Here is a 16,810-nt window from a genome sequence, read left to right on the forward strand (position 1 = left end):
TGAACATTTTAATAGTCTCCAAACTTGTCATTAAAAGCAACAATTCTAATTGTAGGCAGAGAGTTGTTTGCTTTTAACTAGGAAATTCTACAAAATAAGACTGTTTCTAGTTGCCTAGTTTATAATTTCTCTTTCTCCTCTTAATTCTACCCCTTCTTTTGAAACATGAAAACAACCAAAAGCTCAAACAATAATGACAAGGCTCCATTCCCAAATCCACAGGACAAGAGCCATCTTTGCCTCTTGTCTTGTTAGTATATTCCTTTGTACAGTGAGTGCAGACTCCCCTCCACCTAAGCTGCATTTTACTTTTATCTACAAAAATAAATAATGTGAACATACTCTTTACATTTAAATGGTCATATTTGCCAACACTAGAAAGGCTGGACTAACTAAAAAATAATAGGAAAGTAGGCTAATTTGTTTTATTCTACTAAAGAGAAAGTAAGGGATGAGGCAAATGGAACCAGTTAACAATCTACACTACTGGAAATTGTTTCAGATGATATAGGAAACAATGGGGAAATGATTTTCAAAGCTAATGCCCACTTACAATATATGAGCATAATGGTGTAATTATTACAATAGAGTTCCTCTCCCAAATCATATCAAGGTTCCACTGGGGACTTCCCTGCTATGATGGGATTTCTATTAGTGGTCCCTGGAGCTGAAGTCCTCGGCCTTTTTTATTTTATTTTATTATTTTTTTTTTTTTTGGTAGTACAACTCATTTGATTGATGACATTTAAATATGTGACACTCCCACAAGAATACCCAAATTTTAATGAGTCAAAACCATTTTTTTTCTGTATGCAGATATAAACTACTACAATGATTTATAATGTCTGTAACTGCTAAATGAAGCTCAGTGATGGACAGGTGTGACTATCAGTGGTGTGTAATTCCTGATACTGTCCAGATAATTCCACAGCTTTTTTTTCTCCCACTCCAAGAAACTATGGATTTTAGATGGTTATTTTATTTAGAGTAGAAACTTTGAATCAATTTATTTTTTAATTAAAACATTTTCAAATGGGTATTTACTTCCCATTTGTTGTATGTGCATCATTAAATAATGGGAGGATGGTAAACAGAAAAGGAAGAAATGCTACTTTTATAGGAAACAGAAAGAGGAGGGGAACAAAAGAAGGGTGAAAGGAAAATGAATTTGGAAGTAGGTGTGTGCTGTTGGAGCACCAGTTTGTTTGGCGTCTCTAAGTTAGCCGTTACACTCTGGAAACAATGGAAGCAAGCTGACTTCACCCTTCATGCAGAGCCCCAAGTTGGGATATAGGGTGACAAGATGACAAGATTATGAAGATGAAAAAGCCAGAAAAGGTGTCTTCTTTTTCTGTCTCTTTTCGTGTGTGTGTGTGTGGTAAATTTGCAACCAAAGACACAGTTTAAATGTAGGCCTAACCACCACACACATGCATGGTCATATGTATTGTGGGCACATATGTGGGCAGATTCAAGTGTATATGTGGATGCATGTATGTGACAGCCAGAGTTGAGGTATCTTCCTCAAATTTTCTCACCTATTGTCCAAGACTGAGCCTCTCACTCAACCCAGAATTCTCCAGCTTTGCTAACAAACTAACAGCAAGGCCTAGGGAGTTCCTTGCCTCCAACCTCCCACCGCAGGTCTGTGCCTTCATGCCTGACATTTTTCATAGGTTCTGGGGATCTGAATTCCAGGCCTATGCTTTTGCGTAGCAAGCACTAAGCTATCACATAACCTCTCTTTTCCTTTTCCATATATACATTTTAACACTGGGTCTCACTATGCAGCCCAGACTGACCTCCACTTTATGATCTTCATGCTTCAGTTTCACAAGTGCTGGGATTGTAGGCAATTTTTTTTTGGCAATCAGTCATGTCATTCATATACTTTCCTAAGCCCAACTTTAAAAAAAAGGTAAATTTTCTGTTTAATAAAACTAAATACCTTTAGTAAGTGTAAAGGTGTACATTTTGTTAAAACTCTCCTGAAAAAGTAGGCAAGCTAAATGTAAAGACTTTCATATCACAACTTTTAAGTAGCACATAATACTAATTTATTAAGAATTTTAACATTAGCCAAGGAGAATCTGTCAGAAAACTAAGAAGAAACTGCACACACAAAGCGCTCATTAGTTTCCCAGGTTTTAGGAGCTTTTTCCCTCCCTGTAAGAGGGAATGTTTCAATTTAGAGAAAGTAGCTACATGACTCCCATGCAGCTATACAGTTATGGAGAGTAGGGGATGAGGACAGAAGAGGGCCGCGTCAGCTAGGAACCTGTCACAGAGGTAGTACATCTGCAACCAAAGACACAGTTTAAATGTAGGCCTATCCACCATCAATGTACTTTGGTTAAATCACTAACACTCTACTTCTCCCATATGAGACCTGCTTAGAGATCTACCAATTCAAGTTCCATTTGTTACACACTTGCTTGTGTTTTCAGTGAAAAAAAAAAAAAAAAACCTCCATAGAACTTTTATTTTTAACAAATTCAAGTAAAGGGGCTGCAGAGATTTCTCAGTGGTTAAGGTGCTTGCCTGAACAGCCTAATGATTGGAGTTCAAATCCCCAGTACCCACCTAACACCAGATGTACAAGGTGACTCGTGCATCTGGAGTTAGTTTGCTGTGGCTAGAAGCCCTAGTGTGCCAGTTCTCTCTTTATATCTGCCTCTTTCTCTGTCTATCTCACTCTCACCCCCAAATAAAATTTAAAAACTTTAATAGAAGATAGGTTTTCAAAGAAGGGACAAAATATAGGGAAACATAGGAAGAGGGAAGAGGTTCAGAAATCAAGGCAAAAATTGGAGTGGCTTCGACACAAAGCCAATAGTTCATATAAGCCATAAAATATTGTCTTTATTTTAATAGATTACACCAGATTTCTGCAAATAGTAGCTTCTATACAGCAGCCAACTCTTGCTGGAATCCAGTGTTCTCTAGAGCAGAACACAGCATTTATGTTTGGGAAGCCTGCCCCCTCCTGGATTAGTGAATTATTACATGCCAGGTTTCAAAGTTCTCAGTGTGTGGAAGCACCTATTATTTGAGTTTTGGGGAAAATAAGTAAATAAAACTCTTTGACATGTTTTCCATAAATGTTTGAAGTCTCATTGCATAAATATTTTAGTGTATTGTATATATTTCCATATTATAAACAAAAATACCAAAAAACCCCCAAAGTTAATAGTAATAGTGGTAAATAATGTTATTTCATCCCAGTTCTCTACAGTCTTCTGTGAACCACTGCAACCCTACGCATTCTACAGAAAGACGTAAAGAAGCCGCTCCTCTTCCTGTGCCCCGCCTCCCCTCTCTGTGTAACTTCTTCCTGGTATGCTGAACCACTCCACCTACCCATTAGCTACAGCTGATGTGATGAGAAATAGTCAACTGAGCCAGGTAAGACAGATTCTTTCCACAAGAAATTTGAAATCAGACCCAAAGGAATTATCAGTCCCTGATGGTTACTTGAATGAACATCAATAAACTCAGGAACCTGCCATGGCAGAACTTGGCCATATGCAGGGAGAGGCATGAAGAGGAGACAGAAAAGAGCTCAGTGGTTGCCAAAAAACAAACGAGGCTATTTCCTGACCATGGTCACAATCCCTCCTGTAGTTCCCCTACTGAGATTTGGCTTTTGTAAATGTCATTTTCCCCATGAAAATATGTACATAACCAAGTCACGTGAATAAGAACACATACAAGTGAATCAAATCTAGTGTTGTCATGGGCTAAAATCCAAGTTAATATGGCACATTGAATGTTGACCACAGTTTGTATTGTATTCCATGACAATGAAGCTCTCATAAGGAGAAATTAATGGAAATGACTATAATTATTTTCATGACAGCTAAACCAAGCCAAGAAATTCCAGAGTCAGTTGTGAGGAAGACACATTAGAGATAATAGGACTTGTGGTAGGGTTTATGTAAAGGCCTTGGCTTTAAAGATCAGAGATCAAGTCCTTTCCTCGTTCCTCCCCCATTCTCTGGAACCCCTATCTGCTTGTCCAATACTCCCTTCCCTTATCCTCTGTCTGCATCTCCAAAGAGGAGTAACACAGAGGCTGGAGGCAAATCTTTCCTCACCCTGGGACCAGAAGAATCCAGAGCACAGAGCCTGTGAGGCTGGCCTACGAAGAAGCTGTAGCCCAGCCTGCAGGTGTCCGTCTCCTTGTGTCCCCATCTGCACAGCACAGAGCATCCTCCACGTGGCCAGCAGGCTCAGCTTCTAGGTATGGAGGTGGAGATAAGATGCTTGAGTTACATGCTGGTAAGATGTACAAAAAGAACCTAGCAGGATGTATGGATTCTAAACATGTTAGATGCTTTTCTCTTCTGCCTTTCTCACAGAGAAATGATGCTCTGGATGACTCAGGAAGGGGGTGTAGCACAGGGTGGAGGAAGGATTCAAACAGTGTTTGAAAACAGCTCTACAGGGGTTCCCTACATGGACTGTGTGCTGGCAAGCATGCGAGGTAAAATTAGTAGGCCAGACACTTGTTTCCTGGCTCTTCCCAGTGCCCTGGTCTGGGTTCCCTGCATGGAGAGTGTGGGCAGGCACTGAGGTATGGAGTGAATAGGCCAGACCCCTGTCTCCTGGCTCCTCGCAGCTCCTCCCAGTCCCCCGTCTTGGTAGGACCCATTATGCCTTGCTTGGGGAGGCCTGCTCCTTGAGTGAGCTATGGAATCAGGCCTTTTGCTCTGGTATCCTAACTGGCCACTGGTTACCAACATTCCTGTTCACCTGAGTCAGAGGTTGCACAGGCCAAATGACAAAACCTTGCTTCCTCCTCAATAAAATAGTCACTTTAAAACAGATAGACCACAATGCAAAAAGCTCAATGGAAGTCAGAAAACTGAGGGATCTCTACCAAAGATGCCTTGTCATACAATGGAAGCCTCCAGTGAAATCATAGAGAAATCAACAGAAATTCATTCCCAAAATGAAAACACAACCACCAATGTGACCCTGATTAAAAAAAAAAAAATCACTGAACTGGAAGCAAACCATCACAGAATCAACAGTTTTATCAATGAAATTGAACAGAATTGTCTCCGAGAGCATTCAGCTTTTGACAGTAGGTTTAATGTGATCATAGATTATGTTAGAATGCTCAAAAGAGATATGAATGAATTGAAGGTGAGTCAAGAAATAGATACTGGAGAGGGTAGGATCAAGGCTAACATTAATTTTATACATCTTTCCTCCCTCCCTCTCCCTCCCCCCCCCCTCCTCTCTAACTCTTGTATATTAGTTATCTTTTTCCTCATTGTCTTAGTAGGTACTGACCTGAAACTCCCAGTACCAGCATGGGGCTATCATCCACATTGAGCTTTTGATCAGAGAGACGTACAAGGTTTCCTAAAAGACAGATTTCTGTCAGAATACTTGATGACCCACCAAAGGTTAGTGATAAGACCCTACTGCTGAAGACACCATACGCAGTTGACATGTAAAATGGAATGGCATGGCTTGAAGCTAGAAAAGAGTCAGTACCCAGGCAGTCAGTACATCTAGTGACAGAAGGTGCTACATGGGCAACTAGGAGAAAATGACCAATATCTGTCTAAGTAACTCATGGTCTAACCTACTTAGCAGCAAATAACCTGTTGTGATGCCCACACAAGTGTAATAGTGGCACACAGCCATGGTGGGGAACCAGCTGCTCTTGATTTGGCTAACTGATCCCCTCAATGGTATGGGACCCATAGCTGGAGGTGGGAAACAAGTCAGAACTATATCCAAATATAAGCCCACTCTCCAATATCAAGCTACCATCAATCATGGGCTACAAGAGGGCCTACACCTATTAAACTCTCTATTAAAAAAGTAAGGGTTATATCATTTGTCCTGGTGCTATCTTATTCTCCATTGGAGAATCTGCTTCTCTTTTTCAGATTGATGCAGATCCTAAGGAGAGAGCCACCCCATCATACCTCAAAAGGGCCCTGGCTGAAACTAAGAAAAATTGGCGAAATAAGCAAGGGTGCTGTTTTCCTGGTGAACCGGATACCAGCACAAGGGGGAAGGAAACCAACACAGAGAAAAATCAACTCCTACCAAATCAGAGAGCCAGAGCCTCAGAGGCCCCCAACACCTCATCAGTGAAATCAGACCAAAAATGAACCCAACATGGCTCAGGGAAATTTTGTGGAAGAGGGGGTGGAAAGAATGTCAGAGCCACATGTTGGGTCATGATATGCAGAGACATTTATCTTACCCATAACTGTGGGTTAACTCCACAATGCATGACCCATATACCTCAACAAGAAGGGGCAAAGGGGAGGGGGTAGGTCATGGATGAGCCTAGTAATGCCAAACTGACTGTATTTGCTGAATACAAAACTAATTAATAAAAATTTTTTTTTAAAGAAATAGAAGATCTCAACAACTGGTTCATTAAGCTTAATGAAGACTTGATCAAATGCAAGAATGATCAAATGCATTAAAAACCAAAAAAAGAAAATCAGTACTTGAATTGAAATTGTACCTCAAGAAAGAGATGGACATTATACAAAACAACACAACAGAAAACAAAAATCAAATAGATATTGTAAAAACCTCTCTAGAACCACTCACCAACAGAGTTATTCATGTGGAAGACAGAACCTCTGATCTGAAAGACAAGACAGAAGAACCTGATTGGGAGACCAAAAACCTTGCTAAGTTCAAAAAAATCAAGTGAACAGAATACGAGGGAACTGTGGGATACCCTAAAGTGACCAAATATCTGGATCATGGCTATACCAGAAGGAGAGGAAATCCAGGCCAGAGGTATAGAGAACATGTTCAACAAACTTATTGAAGAAAATTTCTAAATCTCTTAAAGCGGAGGCCCATTCAGATACAAGAAGTCCACAGAACACCAAACAGATAGGACCAAAGAAGAAAATCTTCAAGACATATCATAGTCAGGAATCTCAACAATGAAAATTGTTGCAAAATGAGTGCTAAAAGCAGAAAGAAAGAAACAACTCACAACATAACAAGGCAATTCCATCAGAATTGAGTCAGACTTCTCAATGGAAACCCTGAAAGACAGAAAGGCTTGGAATGGAACACTTCAAAGTCTGAAAAACTATGACTTCCAACCCAAGCTACTCTACCCAGCAAAAGTATCCCTCATAATAGATGGTGAGAGAAAAACTTTCCATGAAAGAAGTCAACTCTATGATTGCATAAACACAAAGCCAAGCCTAAATAGGAAACTTGAGGGAATACTCCACACAGAACAGTCAAACAACCCATCTCAAGAGTCAACAAGATCACAATAACCAAAATACACCAGGCTCAAAATAGTGTAAAGCACAAGAAAGCACCAAACTCCCACAAAACACCTTACCATGGCAGGGATTAATTCAAACCTTACATATTTAACCTTAAATATTAATGGACTTACCTCACACATCAAAAGACACAGGTTTTATCAGGGTGGATCAAATAACTAAACCCTTCCATCTGCTTTCTTCAAGAAACCCATGTTACCACAAAAGATAAAAACCTCCTCTGGGTGAAAGGTTGGAAGATAATATTCCAAGCAAATGGAAATAAAAACATGTGGGTGTTACTATGTTAATATCTGATGAAATAGACTTCAAACCAAAAGTAATCAAGAAGGACAGAAAAGGCTACTTCTTACATATCAAGGGAATGATCCAACATGAGCACATCACAATCATAAATATATATGCACCAAACACAGGGACACCACAGTTTATAAAACAAAATCTACTTGACAATAAAACAGAAATAAACACCAACAGCATCATAGTCAGAGACTTCAGTACTTCACTATCATTGATAAATAGATCATCCAATCAGAAAATCAGCAGGGAAATAATAGAGCTCAACAACATCATAGATCAACTAGCTTTAAGGTGTATCTATAGAACTTTACATCCCAACTCCACAGAATACACATTCTTCTCAACAGCCCATGCAATCTTCTCAAAAATTGACCAGATGTTAGGCCATAAAACATGCCTCCATAAAGTGAGGAAAATTGAAGTAAATTCCTGCATCATGTCAGATCACAACATTTTAAAGCTAGAAATTAATGACAAAACACACATCATGAACTCCAGAAGGTCCTGGAGACTAAACAACACACTTTTAAACAGTGAGTGGGTCATGGAAGAAATCAAAAAGAAAAGTTGAATTCTTAGAACTGAATGATAATGAAAACACAACCTACAAAAACATATGTGGCACAATGAAGACTGTCCTAAGGGGAAAATTCATAGCCCTAAATGCTTTAATTACAAAGACAGAGAGATCCCAAATTACTAACCTGACTGTCCACCTAAAAGCACTGGAAAAACAAGGAGAATCCAACCCAAAGAGCTCCAGATGGGAAGAAATAATCAAGATTAAAGCAGAAATTAACAAATTGGAAACTAAGGAAACATTTTTATAAACTAATGAAATGAAGAGTTGGTTCTTCAAAAAAAATGTGCAAGATGGACAAACCCCAGGCCAATTTGATCAAAAAGAGAGAGAGAAGTCTCAAATTAACAAGATCAGAAATGAAAAAGGAGAGATCACAACATCAATGAAATTGGAAGAATCATCAGGGCATACTTCCAAAATCTTTACCCCACAAAATTGAATAATCTGTTAGAAATGGATGAATTCCTAGACACATACTACCTACCAAATTGAACTCAGAGCATATTAATCTCCTAAACAAACCCATCACATCCATCAAGATTGAAAGGTAATACAAAACCTCCCCCAAAGAAAAGTCCAGGATCAGATGGCTTCTCAGCTGAATTCTATCAAACCTTCAAAGAACTGAAACCAATTTTTCTCAAACTATTCCACATAATCAGAGACCAGGGAATCCTCCTTGACTCCTTTTATGAAGCTAGCATCACTCTAATATCAAAATCAGACAGAGATGCAACAAGAAAAGAAAACTATAGGCCTATATCCATAATGAAATTAGATGCAAAGATCCTGAACACAATCCTTGCAAACCAAATTCAACAACACATCAAAAGCATTATTCATCTTGATCAAGTAGGCTTCATCCCAGGGATGCAGGGATACATACATGGATCAGAAATCATTCAAAGTAATACATGACATAAATAAACTTAACCATAAGAACCACATGATCATCTCAATTGATGCAGAGAAGGCCCTTAGACAAAATACAACACTACTTTATGTTCAAAACACTGGAAAGAATAGGCATGGAGGGTTTATATCTCAACAACATAAAGGCTATTTATAAAGCTCCAAAAGCCCAAATAATACTTAATGGAAAAAAATTCATGGAGTTCCCACTGAGACTGGAAACAGACAGGGGAGCCCACTCTCACCACTGCTCTTCAAGATAGTACTAGAAGTACTAGCTCAAGCAATAAGACAGGAGAAAGAAATAACAGGAATTCCAATTAGAAAGGAAGGAGTCAAGTTAGCCCTATTTGCAGATGACATGATCCTATATATGAGTGACCTGAAAGTCTCCATCTCAAGACTTCTAAAGGTTATTAATTCCTTCAGCAAAGTGGCAGGGTATAAAATCAATGCACAAAAATCAGTAACTTTTCTATTTGCAAAGGACAAATACACAGAGAAAGAAATCAGTGAGGCTATCTCATTTTCAATAACAAAGAAAAACAAAAAATAAAACCTTGTAATAACACTAACCAAGGATGTAAAAGACCTATATGATGAAAAACATTTAAAAAATCAGAAGAAAGAAATCAAGAAGGATTTGAGAAAATGGAAAGGCCACCTATGCTCCTGAATAGGTAGAATTAATATTGTGAAAATGGCAATTCTACCAAAAGCCATAAATAGATGTAACACATTACCAATAAAATTACCAGCATTATTATTCACAGAGATTGAAAAAATTATCTCAAAATTCATATGGAATGGACCAAGACCTCAGATATCCAAACATATCCTCAGGGGGGAGGAAAAAACCCACCTCTGGTATTATCACCATACCAAATCTAAATCTATATTACAAAGCCATCATGACAAAAACAGCCTAGTACTGGAATAAAAACAGAAACCTAGACCAACAGAACAAAATTGAAGACCCATTGCTTAGGTCAAGTAACTACAGATACTTGATCTTTGACAAAGATGCCAATAATGTAAACTGGAGAAAAGACAGCATCTTCAACAAATGGTGTTGGACAAATTGGATGACCAGATGTAGAAAAATTAAATTAAACACACTCATTTCTCCTTACACAAAAGTCAACTCCAAAATGGATTAAAGATCTCAATATAAGACCTGAAACTCTTCAACTACTGGAAGAAAAAATAGGAGGCACTATCCATGATACAGGACTGGGAAAAGACTTCCTGAATATAACCACAGTATCCCAGGAAATTAAACATGCACTCAACCAAAGGGATCTCATGAAGCTAAAAAGCTTTGAACATAAAACATACCATAAGAAGAGCCAATAGATTACCGACTGAATGGGAGAAAATCTTCACCATCTATACCACTGACAGCAACCTATTATCTAGAATCTACAAAGAGTTAATAAAACTAAACAATAAAAAAATCAAACAACCCACTCCAAAAGTGGGGCAGATAGGAAATTCTCAGAGGAAGAATTACAAATGGCTAATACTCACTTAAGAAAATGTTCAACACCCCTAACTATTAGAGAAATGCAAATTAAAACAACTATGAGATGTCCCATCCCGTGGGACCTAGTTATTCATGGGGGTGAGGAGGACCCTAACCTGAAATAAGATGGGAGAGAGAGAGGAAGAGACTCAAGCAAATGTACACTTGTCAAGAGTCCAATTTTATTGAGCCACAGTGGCCTTTTTAAGGGTTAGGATAAGGGTTAGGGTTTTAGGTGGGGGGGGGGCTGGAGGAGGCAGGTGGTGGAAAGTTACAGAATCTTCTTGGCCTTTGCCCTAGGACAGTTTGCGGTTATTCCGAGAATTCACGGTACAGTTCTCACGTCTCTGCAGTTGCCAGGCAAGGTGTTAATTAGTTAGGTGTGGCGGGGTGGGGGGATGGAATCAGTTAGGTGTGGCAGGGTGGGGGGATGAGGAAAGGTCAGAAGTTGCTCAGGGCAGAAGTTGCTCAGGGCTTGTCTCTAACATCTCCCCCTCTTCTGTATACAAGGACTAGGATAGGGAGGTTACCGTGACCCCTTGATGATGTCCCAAAGAAGGGTTTGTTTTGGTGGCTGATTATTTTTGTTTAAGAGTAAAAATGGATCCAGAGGAGCAACCTGACAGCAACCTGACATCAGAGAGGCGAGCGTTCCCCAGAGTAGGTTGAGCGCTGTTACTCATAGGTCATTGATTTCGATAAAGTCATTTGGATTGACCTTAGAACAAGGGGCACAAACAGGGTCTGAGCCTGTTAGAAGGGCAGTGCTGGACCCTTACCAGTCATTGGATTGGTCTCCTCTCGGCAAGGTCGTCCTGTCTTAGGCGGGTCGAGACTTAGCCGCCCGTTCCGTCGCTGACTTACCAGACCACTCACTTTGTGGAGATGTAACGCATTTTTGCTCTCAACAAGACCGTCAAAGCCCCATAAGGATCCTGGAGGAAATATGTTTGGTAGCCAATTAGTATGAGGGGTCGCGGTGACCTGAGTTATTATTCAGAGGGGCGGGACCAAAATTTCCACCCCAGGGTGGATCTTTGCAGGGAGGTAAAGTCTAAGGGTCGAGATGGGGGGTTGTCTTGTTCTTTTGGCGGGTCAGTGGCAGATGTTTCTTCTGTGGTGAGGCGATGGTAATGGACTTCCACTGGCTTGATTGTAGAATCTACCTGACTCTTAACAAAACTTGTTAATGGTTTAAAGGCCCAGGAGCCAAAAGAGAGAAGTAAAAGGAAACCTACAAAAGGTCCTAGCAGACTGGGAAGCAGAGTGGTTAGCCATGGAGATGTGGAAAACCAATTTTTATACCAAGATTCTTGTTGTTCTCGAGTCCTTTTTCTATCCTCTAGATTTCTTTTAACTTTATCAAGGCTATTTTGTACTAGCCCAGTCTTATCTGAGTAGAAACAGCATTCTTCTTTGAAGGCTACACAGAGTCCCCCTTCTTTAAGGAAGACTAGATCTAATCCTCTCCGATTATGAAGAACTACCTCAGAAAGGGAAGCTAATGAATCCTTAAGATCTTGTATTCCCTCCTATATGAGACTGAGATCTCTATCCACTAAGGCACTGAGATGTGAAAAATGTTGTTGGGAGGTAACCATTGAGGCAATACCTGTCCTGGCCCCTGCAGCACTAAGCCCCAGGAGCACAGTCAGGGTAATAGCAGTTAAAGGCTCTCTTTTTTGTCTGATGGAGATACCCTGATCCAGAGTGGATAAAAATTCTTCTGGATTATGGACAAGGAATCACAGTAGCACAATAACTACAATGCAGTAATCTTTATTATTAATAAAATCCTTATTGACTATAAAAGGAGTCAGACCCGAGGAGCAAGCAAAGTAGGTGTTATTAGGGGCTTTAGTATAGGTGGAAGCTTCATTGACAATAGCAGTCTGATTACAGACCAATATGGGTGAATGGGGGGGCAACATTTTAGGGCCAACAAGACAGAGTCCAATACCTGAAATGGAACTAAGAGTAAGGCCTCCATCTGGGGCCGCATGCCAGGATAGGCCATCTGTATCATTGGTGAATATAGGGGCCATAAGCATGGCAACACCCTCATAAAAGGGAGGTGTAGGAGAAAAGCAGATCCAACATTCTTGATAATCAAGATTGCTAGTATTATGAATAGCTTCTAGGAAGGTGTTTACTAAAGAAACAATGAGATCAGCCGAGCTTGGGGGTCCCTCAGGGATGGTGGGTTGGAACAAGGTATATTTTTGAGATAACTGAGTAACAATAGGGGGTGTGGTAGACCTTGAGATAACAGTTAATTTGGGTCTGGCTGGTTTGAGTAAGACAGGGTTTGGTCCCATGGCTGCAGAATTTTTATTGGGAATAGCTTTGAGTAATTTGATTTTAAACGTGAGCCCAAAATCTTTTCTTTCTCTATAGATTCGGAGTCCCCATTCAAATCCTTGGCCGGTTCAATCGTGTTGTCTGGCTCGGGAATTGAATTGGATTAATAGGGGACTACACCAGCCACCTGTAGGGGACTGGTTGGGATCACAGAGTCTTACTAAGTCCTGAGGGGAGTGGTTGGGTGTTGCTTTAGGGTGTACCCATTTTCTTTTTACCGAGATATAATCCCAGGAGGAGGAGGGCTTCCAATAGGTGTCCCCAGTAGTTTTGCAACCCCAGGAGGCACAAAAATAATCACCAGCCCATCCACACTTGTAATTAAGGGACTTATCTCGGTGGGCTCCTGGGCAGACATAAACACCTTCTGCTGCACCATGAAGGTGGCTTCTTTTGCCAGTGTTCCTGCAGCTGGGGGAATCAAGGCTGCGTCTGGCCAATTCAGGTGCCTTGTTGTTGGGCTGAGGCCATAGTTCCTCTGCCGTGCCCCAATCAGGGTGTGCTCCAAGGGCAAGGGCGCAGATATCCACTTCTAGATCCAGCCATTGGGGCTGGGATCCGACCGAAGAGCTAGAGTTAACAATATCTCCGGCCTGGTTTTCAATGATCCAAGTGTAGTTATAAATTTGATAATGGGAAGGGGCACTTACCACCAGCAGGGTTACAAGTAGAAATGAGAGAATGGCAAGGCCGAGCATCCTTCTGTAATTAAGCACAATTAAAATCTTTCTCAGGGGTTTCCCTGGGAGAATTAATCAATTTTATTAGTCTCTCTGGGAGCCATCTAGTATTTTGTTCTTTAGAATCATATATGCAAGCATGTCCTTTCCCCCAGATTAACACAGGATCTGGGCCGGACCATTTGTGAGTTAATGGATCCTTCCATAATGCTTGAGCATAATTATTTGATGTAGAAGGATGCCAAAATCTATCAGCCACAGATTTACCATCTTTATCAAGGGTCAGGAAGTTTAAAATAAACAAAGCATGGTTTAATAATGTTTTGGGATTTGCTGCCTTGGAGTATAATATTCCTCCTGAGTGTTGTAGCTTGGAGAGCATATTTTTAAGAGTTTGATGTGCTCTTTCTACTATACCTTGTCCCTGTGGATTATAGGGAATACCAGTAAGATGTTTTATTTTTAATTGAGCACAGAATTGTTTAAAGCTAGTGCTGGTATACCCAGGGCCATTGTCTGTTTTGATAACTTTTGGCAATGGCATAAAGGCAGAGCAAGCAAATATATGATTAATAACATTTTTAGTAGCTTCCCCCATCTGAAGGGAAGCACAAATAAATCCACTAAAGGTATCTGTTGCAGTCTGGGTCGCATTGCTGGTAGAAATCACCCAACCAAGAGCAGCTTCTGGGAAAAAGAGTTTTATTTTGGCTTACAGGCTCAACGGGAAGCTCCACGATGGCAGGGGAAAACGATGGCATGAGCAGAGGGTGGACATCACCCCCTGCCCAACATAAGATGGACCACAGCAACAGGAGGGTGTGCCAAACACTGGCATGGGGAAACTGGCTATAAAGCCCATAAGCCCACCCCCAACAATACACTCCCTCCAGAAGGCATTAATTCCCAATCTCCATCAGCTGGGAACCTAGCATTCAGAACACCTAAGTTTATGGGGGACACCTGAATCAAACCACCACATTCCGCCCCGGCCCCCATAAACTGATATCCATACATGATGTAAAATACAATACATTCAGTCTGACTTTTAGAGTCCCCATAGTTTTTATCAATCCCAATGATGTTCATACATTCCCATAGTTCAAGATCTTTTAACTGAGCCATAATACCAAAATATAACCTCAAAAAACCCAGAATGGCACAGAATAAATATTCACACTGCAATAGATGGCATTGGGCATAGCAAAGAAACATTCAACCAATACAACATTTAAAACAACCAGGGCAAACATCAAACTCTGTAGCTTCAAGTCCAGCAACTCAAACCAGTGACAAATCTTCAAGTCTGATAATTCTAACCAGCAACAAGTCTCTGGCATTCCAATTCCGCCCCTCCAGCTAGGCTCCTCACAGTCCTGGAAAACTTCATCGGGGCCGGCAGCTCCTCGGCAGCCATCTCATGGTCCCGGCATCTCCACTGGGTCTCCACTGCAAGCCACGGTTCATCCTCATGGCCCCATGGGGTCTCTATGCAGGCAAAAAGCAAACCTGCTTCACACTGCCCATGGCCATTTCCAAAACACAAGACCGTGTTGCAAACTCAATGACCCTCTTTCCAGCATTTCTTATACTCCACAATACCAGGTAGGGTGCCAATTTGTTAATCCAGGGGGGATTAAAGCAGACTTTGAAGAACAGGACACTCCTTGAGCACTCAGACCCCTTCAAAAGAGTTGACATTCTTCTTGTTGCCCCAAAGCAGGTCAGCTAGCCCAGTCTCAAAGGTTGTAATCTCTCAGTTGCAGCTGAACGGGCAGCAGTTCACCCAAAGATTTTCCTTTCTGTGCCATATCCCTCTGCACACACCAGTTCATTTCTATGCAAAGCAACCCTGCACAACTTCTCAGAACATGGGCACAAGAGCAAGCTTCTCACACAAACTGCTAGCCCAGTCCAGGCACAGCTCTTTCTCACCCTCATAAGCCAAACCTCACAGTCCATAGTTCTTACTGCATTCAGGTCTTAGAGCTCAGACCAGAATAGTCCATTAAGCTGTACTTACAGCACTGCAAGGCATCTCTTAGGCCAAGGTTTCAACTCCTTCCACTTTCCTCTTGAAAATCAGCTACAAAAGGCTGAAGCCACATAGTCAGGTGTCTAGCAGCAATCCCACTCCTTGGTACCACTTTACTGTTGCAGTCTGGGTCGCATTGCTGGTAGAAATCACCCAACCAAGAGCAGCTTCTGGGAAAAAGAGTTTTATTTTGGCTTACAGGCTCAAGGGGAAGCTCCACGATGGCAGGGGAAAACGATGGCATGAGCAGAGGGTGGACATCACCCCCTGCCCAACATAAGATGGACCACAGCAACAGGAGGGTGTGCCAAACACTGGCATGGGGAAACTGGCTATAAAGCCCATAAGCCCACCCCCAACAATACACTCCCTCCAGAAGGCATTAATTCCCAAATCTCCATCAGCTGGGAACCTAGCATTCAGAACACCTAAGTTTATGGGGGACACCTGAATCAAACCACCACAGTATCTATAGACACATGGATATATTTTAATTTGCCAAAGGGAGAATGATGGGTGACATCCATTTGCCATAATTCCCCTGGTGTAAGACCACGAGGATTAACTCCCAAGTGTGGCTCAGGCAAAAATGTTATACAGCCCTGGCACTGGCGGACTATCTGTCAGGCCTGTTCTTGGGTGATAGAAAACATCTGTCGGAGAGTTTGGGCATTAAGATGGTGTAACTGATGTGTCTCTTGTGCCTGAGATATGGGGTCAGGTGGGGTGACCATGCCAGTTAGGACAACAGAACTATTTTGAGTTGCCTGATCCACAAGGTTATTTCCTTTACTTAAGGGTCCAGGAAGACCAGAATGTGCTCGAATATGTCCTACAAAGAAGGAGTGAGTTCTGGCCAGGATTAGTTGTTGAAGTTTAGCAAAAAGAGGGGAAGCATTGGTAGAGGGACGGATGTAAGGGACCGTGTCGAACAAAGGGACTGAGCTGGCTACATAGGCGCTGTCAGTATAAAGGTTAAATGGGTGATTGGAGAGAGTCTCAAAGACCTGTATAACAGCAACCAATTCCACAAGCTGTGCCAAAGAAAGTTTAGTTTGGACTTTGGAGATTTTTCCATTGATGTTAAAGGCTGCAATTCCAGATGAAGAACCATCA

This window comes from Jaculus jaculus, chromosome 4 (genome assembly GCF_020740685.1).
Source record: "Jaculus jaculus isolate mJacJac1 chromosome 4, mJacJac1.mat.Y.cur, whole genome shotgun sequence".
In the NCBI taxonomy this organism is placed as follows: Eukaryota; Metazoa; Chordata; class Mammalia; order Rodentia; family Dipodidae; genus Jaculus; species Jaculus jaculus.